Source organism: Hordeum vulgare, chromosome 2H (assembly GCF_904849725.1).
Source record: "Hordeum vulgare subsp. vulgare chromosome 2H, MorexV3_pseudomolecules_assembly, whole genome shotgun sequence".
Taxonomy (NCBI): domain Eukaryota; kingdom Viridiplantae; phylum Streptophyta; class Magnoliopsida; order Poales; family Poaceae; genus Hordeum; species Hordeum vulgare.
In genome coordinates this window covers 647,441,453-647,454,235 of record NC_058519.1, presented here as the reverse complement: position 1 = coordinate 647,454,235, position 12,783 = coordinate 647,441,453, and the positions used below count along the sequence as shown (strand labels likewise).

General features: G+C 45.4%; 1 long non-coding RNA gene across 2 annotated transcripts; it reads left to right on the top strand.

Annotated features, from left to right (window-relative positions):
• Positions 1 to 4,466: 4,466 nt before the first annotated feature.
• LOC123431199 lies at positions 4,467 to 5,641 on the top strand. Of its 2 annotated transcripts, none has more exons than XR_006623051.1 (3): positions 4,467 to 4,514; positions 4,605 to 4,877; positions 5,423 to 5,641. It is a non-coding gene; the product is annotated as an uncharacterized LOC123431199 (long non-coding RNA). The 2 variants fall into 2 exon arrangements; XR_006623052.1 differs by having other exon boundaries at positions 5,429 to 5,500.
• Positions 5,642 to 12,783: the final 7,142 nt, after the last annotated feature.

Here is a 12,783-nt window from a genome sequence, read left to right as displayed (position 1 = left end):
ACGTAGGATAGGATTGCCAATGTTGAGATTTCGACAGGAACACATTCCCCTCACAGCAGAGAACTTTCTTTGTGGGGGGCGACATTTTGAGCTTCAGGCTTTGAGATTTGCTTCAAGCCAACTCCGCCAAGCGCCACCGCTAATAACTAACCTGATGTACGTACGTAGTGCCCGATCGCAATCCAAGACCACTCGATCGATCTGCATCCCGTTGCAGAATCCGGATGTGGTGATGGCATTAGTAAAGCAGGGGATGCCTAATGGTTAGCTGATCGCCCAAAGCCAGCCAGCAGCAACGCAGATGTGTGGTTTCGCTGTGTGCTGTCAACAAGGAAGGAATTCGAACACACACACACACATGCATGCATGATCAATCCATGGAAAAAGCTTCCGTCCGCCCAAAGAGAGCATATATGCCACTGACCAACCAACTCTTCGGTATCTTGACCTCCAGGCTGCCTCCATGCTCATCAATTCCCCTTACCAACCATGGCATTATTCTGCATCTGCATGCATGGATTCGATCAACAGAGTCCTATATCTGAGATGCCGACTTGGCATGCAGGCACATCTGTCTCTTTTGATTGGAAGCATAATACAGCACTCCGAATTTGTCCTGATTTGCATGACCCCGAAGAAAAAATTGCAAGATTCCTCGAGTCCCTGGGACTTTGACTATCGTAATGAAAGGCCACGCACAACACAAAAGCTTCGTTGCGTCGGTTCACCGGTGACGAGCCAGCGGCCGTTTGGCATTACCTTAGGGTGTGTTTGGTTGGAGGGATAGGTTAGGGTGGTTGTGGGTATCCCCAACCAGGTGGCTGGGGATAACCCTATTTTTTGTTTGGTTGTAAGGGTAGGCTTATTTATTTTTTGTTTGGTTGGGAGGATGGATTCTCCCGCGCCGGCCGCCTCCTGCGCCGGCCGCCTCCGGCGCCTCCCGCGACGGCCGCGCCGGCCACCCTCCCTCGCCGGCCGCCCCAGAGTGGTTGCCACCGCCCGCCCGTTTTTGGCGGTTGGCCACATCCTTTTTTTTAAGAATATTCACAACATCTGGTTGACTCTGTCCCTCCTCGCCCCAGATCCATCGCATGACAACCACAGAAAAAAATGGTTATCCCTGTCCCTGGGAGGATATCTCTCCAACCAAACACACCCGTAGATAGCCGGTCGTGTTTATCTGCCATCGATCACGAGACTTTGCGAGCAAGCCTCCTTAACGCCGATCGCTTTCGCCGAGATCGCATGCCGTCATCAGAAACGGTTCCACTTTAGATCCTTCCTATTCCTTTATTCTCTTTTCCCATTCTCCTCCTCTTTTCAGGAAGGGGAGATGGGGTGCATCCATGATCCATCCGTCACCATAGTATATATAGAAAATGTGGGTGTGGGTTAATGAGTGAGTGACGACGACGACGCTAGTGTAAAGAAGAAGAGAGGGGGAGGAAGCTGGTGGAAGATGAGGGCCAGGGCTGCACGATGGCACCGGCCATGGGGAAAGATAAGACCTACATAGCCCCCACAACCCATGTAATGTATGTATGCAATTGGTCTTGGTTTGGTGCGTTATTGCTTCTCTCTGCCTGCCTTAGGTGATGGGGTCGCCCCATGCTTGATGCCTCTGTGGCTCTGCCTGTCTACAGAAATCATTCTCCCTCGGATTCATATTCTTATGTTAGTTGTCTTACTCAAAGTGCGCTATAGAATTGAGCTATAAAGATGGTTTGTGTTCAAAAATTTAGTCGCTACTTAGCTTAGTTGTGTCCTACTCAAGTGCGCTTTAGACTGTCTTACTACTCAAAGTTTGTTTTAAGCTTGCAATCACAGCATTAAGCTTGTCTGGCATGCATGACTGGCTCGCTTAATTAATCTTGACCGACGCAGCCTCACAAGGTTGCTGCTCACGGAAAGCTGCAACTGCATGCAAGTGGACACCAGAAAAATCCATGTGGATATGAAATGTCTCCTACCTGCTTAGTGCGCGTGATTAAATTCGGTTCTTTGTAGTACTGGAAAAACTATATTAGTTATTGGATAATGTCATCTCATCAGAGACAGCCTATTCTTCATTAGCTTATTGTTCGGTAGTTCCACTACTAAGAAAAGAGCTATAGATGATATAGACACTAATGGCGCACCAGACAAGTAGTGCGTCACTACTATATAGTAGTGGCGTACCATGTGCAGGTGTGCCATTAGTGTGATGGACACTAATGACGCACCACACACTCGATGCGTCACTACTATAATTTTTTTTTTGCAAATTACTAATGACGCACCACCAGCTGATGCGCCATTACTAACCCTCCCCCCATCATTGAAAAAAAATATACTAATGGCGCACCGCTCGGGGGTGCGCCATTGCTAACCCTCCCCCCCCCCACCCACACACACACACACTAAAATCCCCGGTCCCTCAAGCGAGCCCCCCCCCCCCCAGGAAAAAAGCGAGCCTCCCTCCCGAGCGCGACAGCTAGGGTTCCTAGCTGCCGCCACCACTGCCGGCCCGCCGCCGCGGCGCGCCCAGCTGGCCGGAGCCTTCGCTGCCGCGCCTCCGGTACAGCACCCCAGCAGCGCCTCCCTCCGTCAAGCAGCCGCTCCCACCAGCGGCGCCTCCCTCCCTGGAGCAGGCCGCCAGTGGAAGCACCTCCGCCACCTCCTCCAGGCCGCTGACGCCTCCTCGCTCCCCCCAGACCGCCCCAACTGTGAGCGCCTCGATCCCCTTCCCGCTGCTAACCGCACAGCTCAAATCTCCCGAGATCTGATATGCAGATTAACTTGAATATGTAGATCTTAGATTATCCTTTGCCACGCTGCTAATCGCTCAAATCTCCGGAGATTTGATATGCAGATTAACTTGAATATGTAGATCTTAGATTATCCTTTGCCACGCCACGCTTCTCGGTTGGTGGACTCCTGCGATTGTAGTTCATTGATGTGTTTCATCAGGACCAAATTGATTATCCGCTCGATCTAGGCCTAGAAACTTGTGGTGGCCAGAAATTCATACTAATTGGAACTGTATAGTACTATTTTCTTTCTGTTTCTGGTGTGTGCTAACAGTAGCAGCATTTGAATTGCGAATTGCTTCTTCTTATGTTACAAAATACAAACTTTCAGTTCATTGTTTTTTTCCTTCAATTTACAGTGAGTAATTTTCGGAAGTTGGTTCCGACCTCGCGCTTCCCAGAATTCCATGCTAATAGAATCAATCAATAGGTTCTTGGCTTTATGTCTAATATTCATAGCTTCTGAATCGGTAGCTTCCACTGCTAAGGCGATTAGATAGCTCTTACATGAACTTGTGTTTCTCAGTTAGAGTATAAAGCTGGACAATAGAAATAAAAACTTGACATTAGCAAAACAAGTTATTTGTGTTGTTCAGGTAATCTACACCTGTAGTATTTAGAGAAAGTTGTTGTGGCGTATATAATGTTCACAAAATGTTTTTATGCAGATTTAAATATTCAGTCGCCCCCATCCATTTATCCACCAAAGAGATAATGTGACGTTACAGGTTTTGAGGTAAGTTTTACCTCAGTATGAACCCCTTGTGTTGATTTACATATCCCAATTGTTTTCTAAATGATAAGATTTGAATATTGAAGGCATTTAGATCTGAGATACTCAGTACTTCTTTCTTAGTCAAATGGCAAAATTGAATCTGGTTTCGTGTCAGTGCCTAATATTAGTACTAGTTGAAAAGTATTTCCACTTGTAGCCGTTTCCCATTGCTATCTCTGGTTCCAACTACAGGAGCTTCTATGTCTGGTTCCAACTACAGGAGCTTCTATGTGGGAGGGCTGGTGATTCTGCTAGGGCTTTGATGCGGTCGACGGGGTGCTGTTTATTTTGTGCTACTTGCCTCTTTTCTCTCGTGGAAATCGGCGTGCTTAGGCGAGATGTGGAGTGCTCTTTCTAGGGTTTCTGCTCAAGTTTGCTGATTCTGGCTGCCGTTGACACTTGACAGGGGCTTGGGCCATACTCCACGAGCATCAAGACGGCCGAGAAGGAGATCAAGGAGTTGGCCAAGAGGATCAATGACCTTTGTGGTGAGTAAGGACTTGGTAATCTGTTTGTTTGTTTGGCTCTAGAATTTGTTCCTGGGCTAGATAGAGACCAGTTGTCTGCACTTTGTTTTGTTGTTTCACACTTTCATTAGGCTTCAATCATATGATAAAGATAGCGTACTTTAAGACGTGTTGTCATGCTGATATATCAGAAAATAAATTTAATGATGAGCCCCTTTGGGCACAAGTCATGCAGAAATTATGCTGAGATGCCACCCTGTTTTCCGCATTAATATGTTGTTGCTTGTCCTGTATTAGCTAGATGGTCATTAAGTTGGTACAAAGAAATCTTCAAGTCTTGAGGCAAATCATGCAAGGGTCAGTATCCTTTGATCCATCTCAAATGGTGATAACATCTGGTGCGACGCCTACAATGGAAATACTAAGCTTTTGTATTGTTGATCCAGGAAATGCATTTCTTGTTCCGTCACCATACTACCCTGGGTATGTCGATCTCCTTGCTCGCATGCGTGTTTTATAATCATTGTTTGGTGTTCAAAGCGAAGTCCTTAATTTGTGACTTTATTTCCACAGATGGGACAGGGACATAAAATGGCGAACTGGTATTGAGTTGATACCCGTTCCTTGCCGGAGCACCGACAACTTCAACATCAGTATCACTGCTCTAGAAATAGCCTATAACCCTTTCATTTGCTTAGCTCCCGAGTAGAATTTATAGGTTTGACTGAATTGTTTAGAGGAATGGCGATTCGTTGCTGGTGCAGAGTCAGGAGTGCTTGGAGAAGGTTGCCAAGACGGTCTCCTTCCTCGCGCAGCCTGAAGGCTCATTCCTGCTGTTGCTCACAAGTAATTCAGTTCTGATGCATCTGTTCTAATACTTTTATGGAATTATATATAGGGGCCGCTGATTGTGTGCATTTACTAGTTAGATTTTGTTTGCAATCAAGGGTGAACACTATGATCGTAGTATCATCTCCATGACTGGAAAGTTTGTGCCTATATACCATTGCTTCTTTCCTTCAGGCTTAAACATTTGGTATCACATCTCATTAGAGCGAGCGTGTGACCTATGTAGCTGGGATTACTTTGGATTCAGCGCAACATCGGCAGCTTATATTTATAATTTGGAACCAAACATCATGTGCTTATTCTTGTATGTGAATGTTCTCTTGAAAATCTAAGCTGTATTCTTTGGAGCTTATGTGTATATATATCTCTCTATGTGTGTGTAGTCGTCACTAGTTGACAATTTAAGTATCTTGATACCTCGTAAATTTTGTAACAAACATTGCTGGTGTTGTTTTGTTAGAAGCCAATATGTATCAAAATTTGTAATTATGAATCATCTGTTTTCTTTCCCTAACGCTTTTGATTCATGCTTCTTTTGCCAGGGGAAGTTCAAAAGGACCGCGCGCTGGAGCTCCTAAACGTGCGCCCCTTCTACTTCGTTTACTTATGTGGCGTGAAGACATAGAGCAAACCTTTGGAGCCATAGTTGTCTTTTTTGTCATCTAAAATAATAATGGTAACATATTAATACAAACAAAATAATATTCTAGCTCAAAAAATTGTATGTGAATAATGAATGGATGCTATGGAAATATATTTGTTATGGAGCTATGTATGTATGGATGTTATGAAACTATATGTATATATGGATGCTATGGAATTTTGGATGTATGGATGCTATGGAGTTTTGATATATGGATCATGAAATTTGTTATGCAACTTTGCATATATGTTATGTGTTGTGGATCAGTAAAACTATTGGGCACATATTATGTATTATATATTTGATATATATGTTATGTGTTGTTGAATTTGTGGTTTTGAAACAAAACATATATATGCTAGAATACCAGATACTAATGGACCACCATGGGCTATACTAATGGCACACCTCGGAGGCATGCTAATGGCGCACCTGGGAGGCATGCTAATGACGCACCATGAGCTATACTAATGGCACACTGCCTGATGCGCCATTAGTATATCAGATACTAATACTAATGGCGCACCTGTGGTGCGCCATTAGTAAAAAATTCTAATGGTGTGATGCTAGTGGCGCACCTATAGTGCGCCATTAATAGCCAAAACAGGTGCGCCACTAGCAGGCCTTTTTCTAGTAATGTTCCAACAAAACAATCATCTGATGAAGAGCAACCAAGTATGCATGCATGATCAGCTTATCTTTGTTTATATACATGTGGATGCATCGGGTAGTATTTGTTTTAGGAGAAGCAACGAATAAAGCCGTGCTGAAACTAAATTAAGGGAGCATCGGCGGAAGCCAGCTGGCCTGATGAACCGGAATGGGGAACAATATTAAAGCTTAATCTCGCGGCTCATGTCTTAACTTTGGAGCTAATTAATATATATTTTTAAGCTTTTAGAGTCTGCTAGGCAACACGTTTTAAAACTTTCAGATCTGCTAGGTAATAGGGATATCCATCCTGAGTTTTGTTTTATACCACGGAAAGGCACCAATTCATCCATCCCAAATGCAAAATACAACTTGAACCTGGGAGAGCAATGCACAGAAGCTTTTTTAAAGAAAAAACAGGGTCACAAGGCTTGTCTCATTCATTAATTAAGGTGGAAAAGAGTTCAAGTTAGATAGCATTAATTGACTCGACAACATACCTTGATGAAGGTTTCGTTCTGTAACTACTGTTGATCCACTCGTCCTGCTCCGGCGGAAACCGTAGGATCTGGTTTTCCAGATCGGACGATGGCGGCATTGCGATGTCGTTCCTCTCTAGGGAACATCGTTTGTGGAGCAGTGCTGGAAGACGGTGGCAGGAGGTGGAGCGTCTTCGTCCAGCACGGAGCTTCAGTGGTGATGTCAGGTCATGCCTGGCCGACAGGTGTTGTCATGCCTGGTCGACAGGTGCTACGCACGACAGATCTTACTGAGCCTTCGTGTTTGGATGGACGAGCGCGGGGAGGTGGTGCCGTTGAGCGCCGTGGTGGCGTCGACGGATGGCTGGACTGACAAGGATTATACGGATCTCTCTCCTGAAGATGGTTCAACGGTTCGAGGATGATGGCGGCTTCTAAAACGTGTGCATGTGGTGTACGCTTTAGGTCTGCTGCACCGGTTGTGCGTTCCGATACGTTATGTGGATGGATCGGAGACGACACCGAATTTAGATATGGGGAGTGAGAGCACTCCACATTATCACGGTATGTAGGTGTGAGAGGGGGTTTCGGATGGTTTGATGTATGTACTTGTGAGACCTTTGTTGAATAAGTAATAAAGATGGATGCATGCATCATTCGATGCAGAGGCCGGGGCTCAGCCTCCTTTTCAAAAAAAAAAACCCCGTCAAGGCAAGAACTCGAGAAGGATTTACTCTCGCGGCATGATGATGCTCAAATGCCTAGCCCCGCGGTGACCCAAATTCTGGCCTCATCTCGGATGATCTTGTGAATGTAATAGGGCAATATCGATTTCTTCTTGAGAACTCTTGCTTTCCTCTCGTTCCAGATGACGCAACAGACAAGGTGAGGTAGGCCACGGTCTTCTGGTTTGCAATTGGTCTTTGACATGTTAATCCACCAAGTCTTGATATTGCGCTCCATCTCCTATCTGTTTATCTCCAACACCCCTAAACCGAGTCAATCCTTGATGATCATTCTCAAAACATGCAGCGCGTACCGACATTTGAAGAAGAGGTGGGAGGATGTTTCGTTGGCCCGCTTGCAAAGGGTGCAAATGCAGCCCCTCTTCAACCTACCCGCTGTCCAGATCCTGTTTTGTATTGCCGGCCAAGAGAATAACTTTAATTTATGCCTAAACCTTCCAAAATGGTCATATTCATGGTGATCCTAAGGACGGAACCCTGTAAGCCGCGGTCAGTGAGTACCCTCCATTCACCCAAAATCTTCAAATGATGTCATGGTCGATGTCCGTTTCAAGTTGAATCTTCTCCAGGCACACCAACAAAAGGTCCACGTACGCAATAATGTGGTCGACCGTGAGGTTTGTAGAAGGGTTGATCTTGCGCGCGCATCCTGCTCGCATAAACCGGTTCAGCGCTCTTCTTGTTGTTGATAACTTTTTTGATAAACTTGAGGGTCTTCCTGTCCTTTGGACGCACCAACGAACCATAAAAACTGCCCGCGCGCTGCATGTGTCGCCCTCGGTCGATTTGTTTCCCATCTGAGCGTGATTGCCAGTTAATTTCTTGGTCCATCGCCTATATCTACTGGTGGAAATGGACGACGCGATCAAGAGAAGTACGTAGCGATCAGCGACGACGACGACGAAGGCGGCGTCCGGTTCCATATGATGTGCCGGCGTCGCCGTCCGTGGGAGCGTCTTGCGCTCTTAACAGGCGCGGTACATGGCGTTTCACTCTACAGGTTGCGTGCAGTAGTAATGACAGATTACTGCTGAGCTAGTGAGTCGATCGGTGGTTAAATCAATCATACACGCGACCGTTAGGTATAGGTGGTGAAAGACATGCATGATGCTTTTGGTTACAACTGCTGCTCGGCGTTGACTCTGTAAAACTACTACTACTACGTACTACTAGCTGGCTCGTGGTCTCGTGCTCGATCAGGTCGACGAGGATCTAGATCCCTGACGCACATTGTTTCCCTCGGCAGAGGATTTGACCTGCGAGCGGGCGTGCACATGGGGTATCGTCGACGTGAATCGGGCGGTTGCTCGTGTATGAGCAGAGTGCCAGCACAATCCGCCGCGAGTTTTGCGTCATCGAGGTGGAGCGAGCCCGGCTCTTGGAGGGGCTGGAGGTGGAGGACGTACGACGATGCTCTCAGCTTCTGTCATGTACTACTCCCCAATTCCCCATGTTAATTGATCGGCGTGGTTCACTGAACTTGACTGGACGCATCCACGAGTCTGCCAGCAACGGACCATGCTGTGCACCTAGTGCTTATTTATTTTACATGCATGACGAGTGCCATCTTTGATCTTTGATCTTTATAATAATTCGTGGCAGTACCAGCATATGGTAGCTAGTGAGCATGCAATACCTGCTCCCGGCCTCTCTTTTCCACGTATACTCGCTAACGAGATTTCGAACCTTTCCCACTACGGCCCGGTTAAAAAAACGCTGCTGGACCATTCGGCTTTTCATACTCTCCTGCGGTGTCTTGTCTCTTTCGTTTGTTAATCGTAAAGCCACATCTTCTAGTGTAGGAGTATATCCTCATGTGGGTGGCCTCTTATTTGTAAACCAAAGGAGGCCTTAATCGCCACGCATGTTTCTTCTTCCCGTCTATACTCATCGGTACTTCAGTAGTGGCCTTGCTCAATTGACCCCAATGAAATAATTAAATCCTTCATTCATTGAGTACTAATCACTGTTGATTTATAGAAGATGAACCATTGCCATGGATATGACCCCATCAAGGTTTTTTTTAGCTTCGTCCCTGATCACAGTCATATACTTTCTTTATATCAAAATTACTATAGTTAAGAAGAACTAGTCTAATAGTGAGTATGCCATGACTTGGGACTTGGCATATGCAGTGCAGATACACCACCTTTTTCTCTGAAACGGTAGCACTGCACTGCACACCGGTCCTGATTTGCATGGCCCGGCAGAAAATCCGCAAGATCTCTCGAGTCTTTAAGACTTTGACTACTGCATCAAGACCCACGCAGAAATTTCGTTGCTCCGAGCCACCGGCCGTTTGGCAGCACCCACCTAGAGCTAGCCGGCCGTGCTTATCTATCATCACCACCAGAAACTTTCTCGCCCCCCTTCATCACCGCAAGACTTTGCGAGGAAGGAAAAATCCACCGGAAGGTAACGGTGGTCGCTTTCGTCCGATATCCCATGCCTTGTTCAGGAACGTACATCAGGTTCACTAAGGACCCTTGTTTTTGCATTTCTCTTCCTCTTTTCAGAGGCAGGAAATGTGGGTGAGTGACAACGATGGTGACGTTGGTGTAAAGAAGAAGAGGGGGAGAGGAAGATGGTGGAAAGAGGAGGGCCCGGGCAGCACGATGGCACCGGCCATGAGAAAGATAAGAGCTCCCACCACCAATGTAATGTATGTGTGCAATTGGTTTGGTAGTACGTTATTGCTGCTCTCTGCCGTGTGCGACAGGGGATTGGCTGGTCATTCGTTCATTCATGCGACTGCGCAAGCCAGATACAAAATCATTTCAAATTTGAGCGACAAAGATGGTCCGTGTGCAAAACTGAAGTCGATCCTTCAAAGTCGGCCCATCTAGTTGTTGTAGGTATTGGCACATTTCCAATTAATATAATCCGTAGTTTTTTTTAGATAAAGAGGTTAAACCCCCGGCCTCTGCATCAATAGATGCATGCAGCCATCTTATTAATCATGACCATAGTGTAAACAAATTAATTTCATATTACTACTACTAGTAGTTGATCATGCGAGCACGTACGTACTAGCATAGAACATGCATATCAATGATCATATTAAGTACGACAAACACATGAAAGAATAAAAGAGGAATGCACACACTAGTGGGGACAGGGCCTATAGTCCCGGTTCACCAACCGGGACCAAAGGGGCGGGACTAAAGGCCTAACCTTTAGTCCTGGCCATGTTCCAAGCCGGGACCAAAGGTGCTCCACGTGGACGCCGCGGAGCGCCCTCAGGGGCAGACCCTTTAGTCCCGGGTCTTAACACGGACCGGGACTAAAGAGTTTCTGCAGATTTTGTTTATTTTAGGATTTTAGGGTTTTAGGGTTTAGTTGTTCGGGAGATTAACGTGATGCCTCGTTTGGTGTTCGGAAATTAGTTTTCATATAATTTTAAATATACATGTTTATGCATATATATATATATATATATAATATTAACTTATCTTACAAGCGAGCATATATATACAATTATATGGAGATCTGAATTATCGGGACTAGAGCCCGTCTATTCTCGATTACATGGACCAACATCAGTAATGGCCCCTAGCTACACTAAATCGTCCTTTGTCATCTATAGCTTTCGTCCTCAGAAAGGTCGCAAGCTCTTCTGCAACAGCAATCGCGCGTTGCTCTGGTAGGTACTTCTCCCTCATGGCAGTGTACTATATAAGAAGAGGAGATGAATATGAATATCAATCATGATAACAAAGAATGACGGGTAAAAATAGAGGTGTGAATGTTCATTGCTTACGTCGTATCTGTAATCCTTGTGCTCAGAGGTAAACGTGCGAATGGTCTCGCAAACATAGTATCCGCATAGATGCGTCCCCCGTGGCTGCAGGTCGCACTTTACGAGAGTAGAATATATATAATCAAAATAATAATCTAGCATCATAAATGTATTGAAAATAGAAGTATATCATACTACTACTTACCTTAGCCGCTTTAAAGGTCAGCTTCTCATGCTCGATACCGGGAGTCACGCACTTGAACCGCTTCCAAACCCTGCCGACAAGGAAAATGATTTGCTAAGTTTTTCATTAACTGATATATCAGAAAATCATCGAAAGAGACCGATAGAGCGCAAGAATGATTGAAATTACCCTTGGAGCATGTCCTGCGGGCTTTGGAACTGTTCCAAGGGTCTCGATAATGGGTCGAAGGCATCAACTCTTTCCTTATCAATTTGAATGTCCAACAGAATTCAATGGTAGCTGCACATGTATATATATATATATATACATTTATATATAAGTGAATGGACACAACAGAGTGACTTATCAATTACATTTATAAGTGAATGGACACAACAGAGTAAAGACCCTCACCTGAAGTTGTATGGAAACAGTACGTGGTCACAAATTTTTTGATCTGTTAGAAACCTTAAAAGGTTTTCCTCCGTCTCCTTGGGTTTATGAGTTAGCGTCACTATATGTATTTTATCTGGGTCAATAAACCCAATATTTAGGATGCTCCTACTTTTACATTCCAGAATCTTAATTCTGCATAATAGAGTACAAGTTATATGTAGACAATGAATTGAAATAACTAAACAAGTTATATGTAGACAACGAATTGAAAAACTTACAGACAATAGCAACTCATAAGCGATTTGTCGAGGGCGTCGACATTGTATATCTGGAAGAGTTCATCAAAGTCGATATGGATTTCTTCGGGGCGGCCGTAGTACTCCCGTGGGACACTCGTCACGATCATCGTTCTCCCATTCTTTGATTCACTTAAGTACCATGTATGAAAGTAACGCATATTTGTTGGGAGATCATCTTTGCTGACCAAAGGCGCTCTCATGACAAACTGTGGCTTAGGGGCTACCACAGCCTTGGGTAACCTGTCGTCTTGGGAAGCCAGAACGTCTTCAACCGGGATACCCCATTCATCCGCCCACTTCTTTGCTAATTCCAAATCTTGCCCCTACACCAGAGGGGGACATTCTCGGGTAACACCCTGAGGGGTGGGATCGACTGTTTGGCCTGTTGTCCAAGCTGAGGAACGTCTGATCTTTTTTTGATTGTAGTTCAACTTGATTTGCTCCCACTTGCACTTGTACGTGATCTGCTCTTTTTTACTTCCTTCTGCAATGTGCGTGTATAGTCATCAGGCTTATGGTGTAAGTCATACTGTGATGGAAGGTTCGTGAAGTATTTTGCATATGCTATTTGCTTCTCGGTGTATTCCGGGTGGGGCTCGGGTTCCTTCTTTTTCATCTGCGCATCATGATGTTCCTTTGCTATCCTGGCGTTTTCTCGGCGGTACGATCATAAGGTCTGATAGGAAGATTAGCATTAGGTACCTTTGGGAGGGGCGACAGTTTGCGCTTTGGGGAGCTCCGTTGCTTAGAAATCATCGATGGAGCG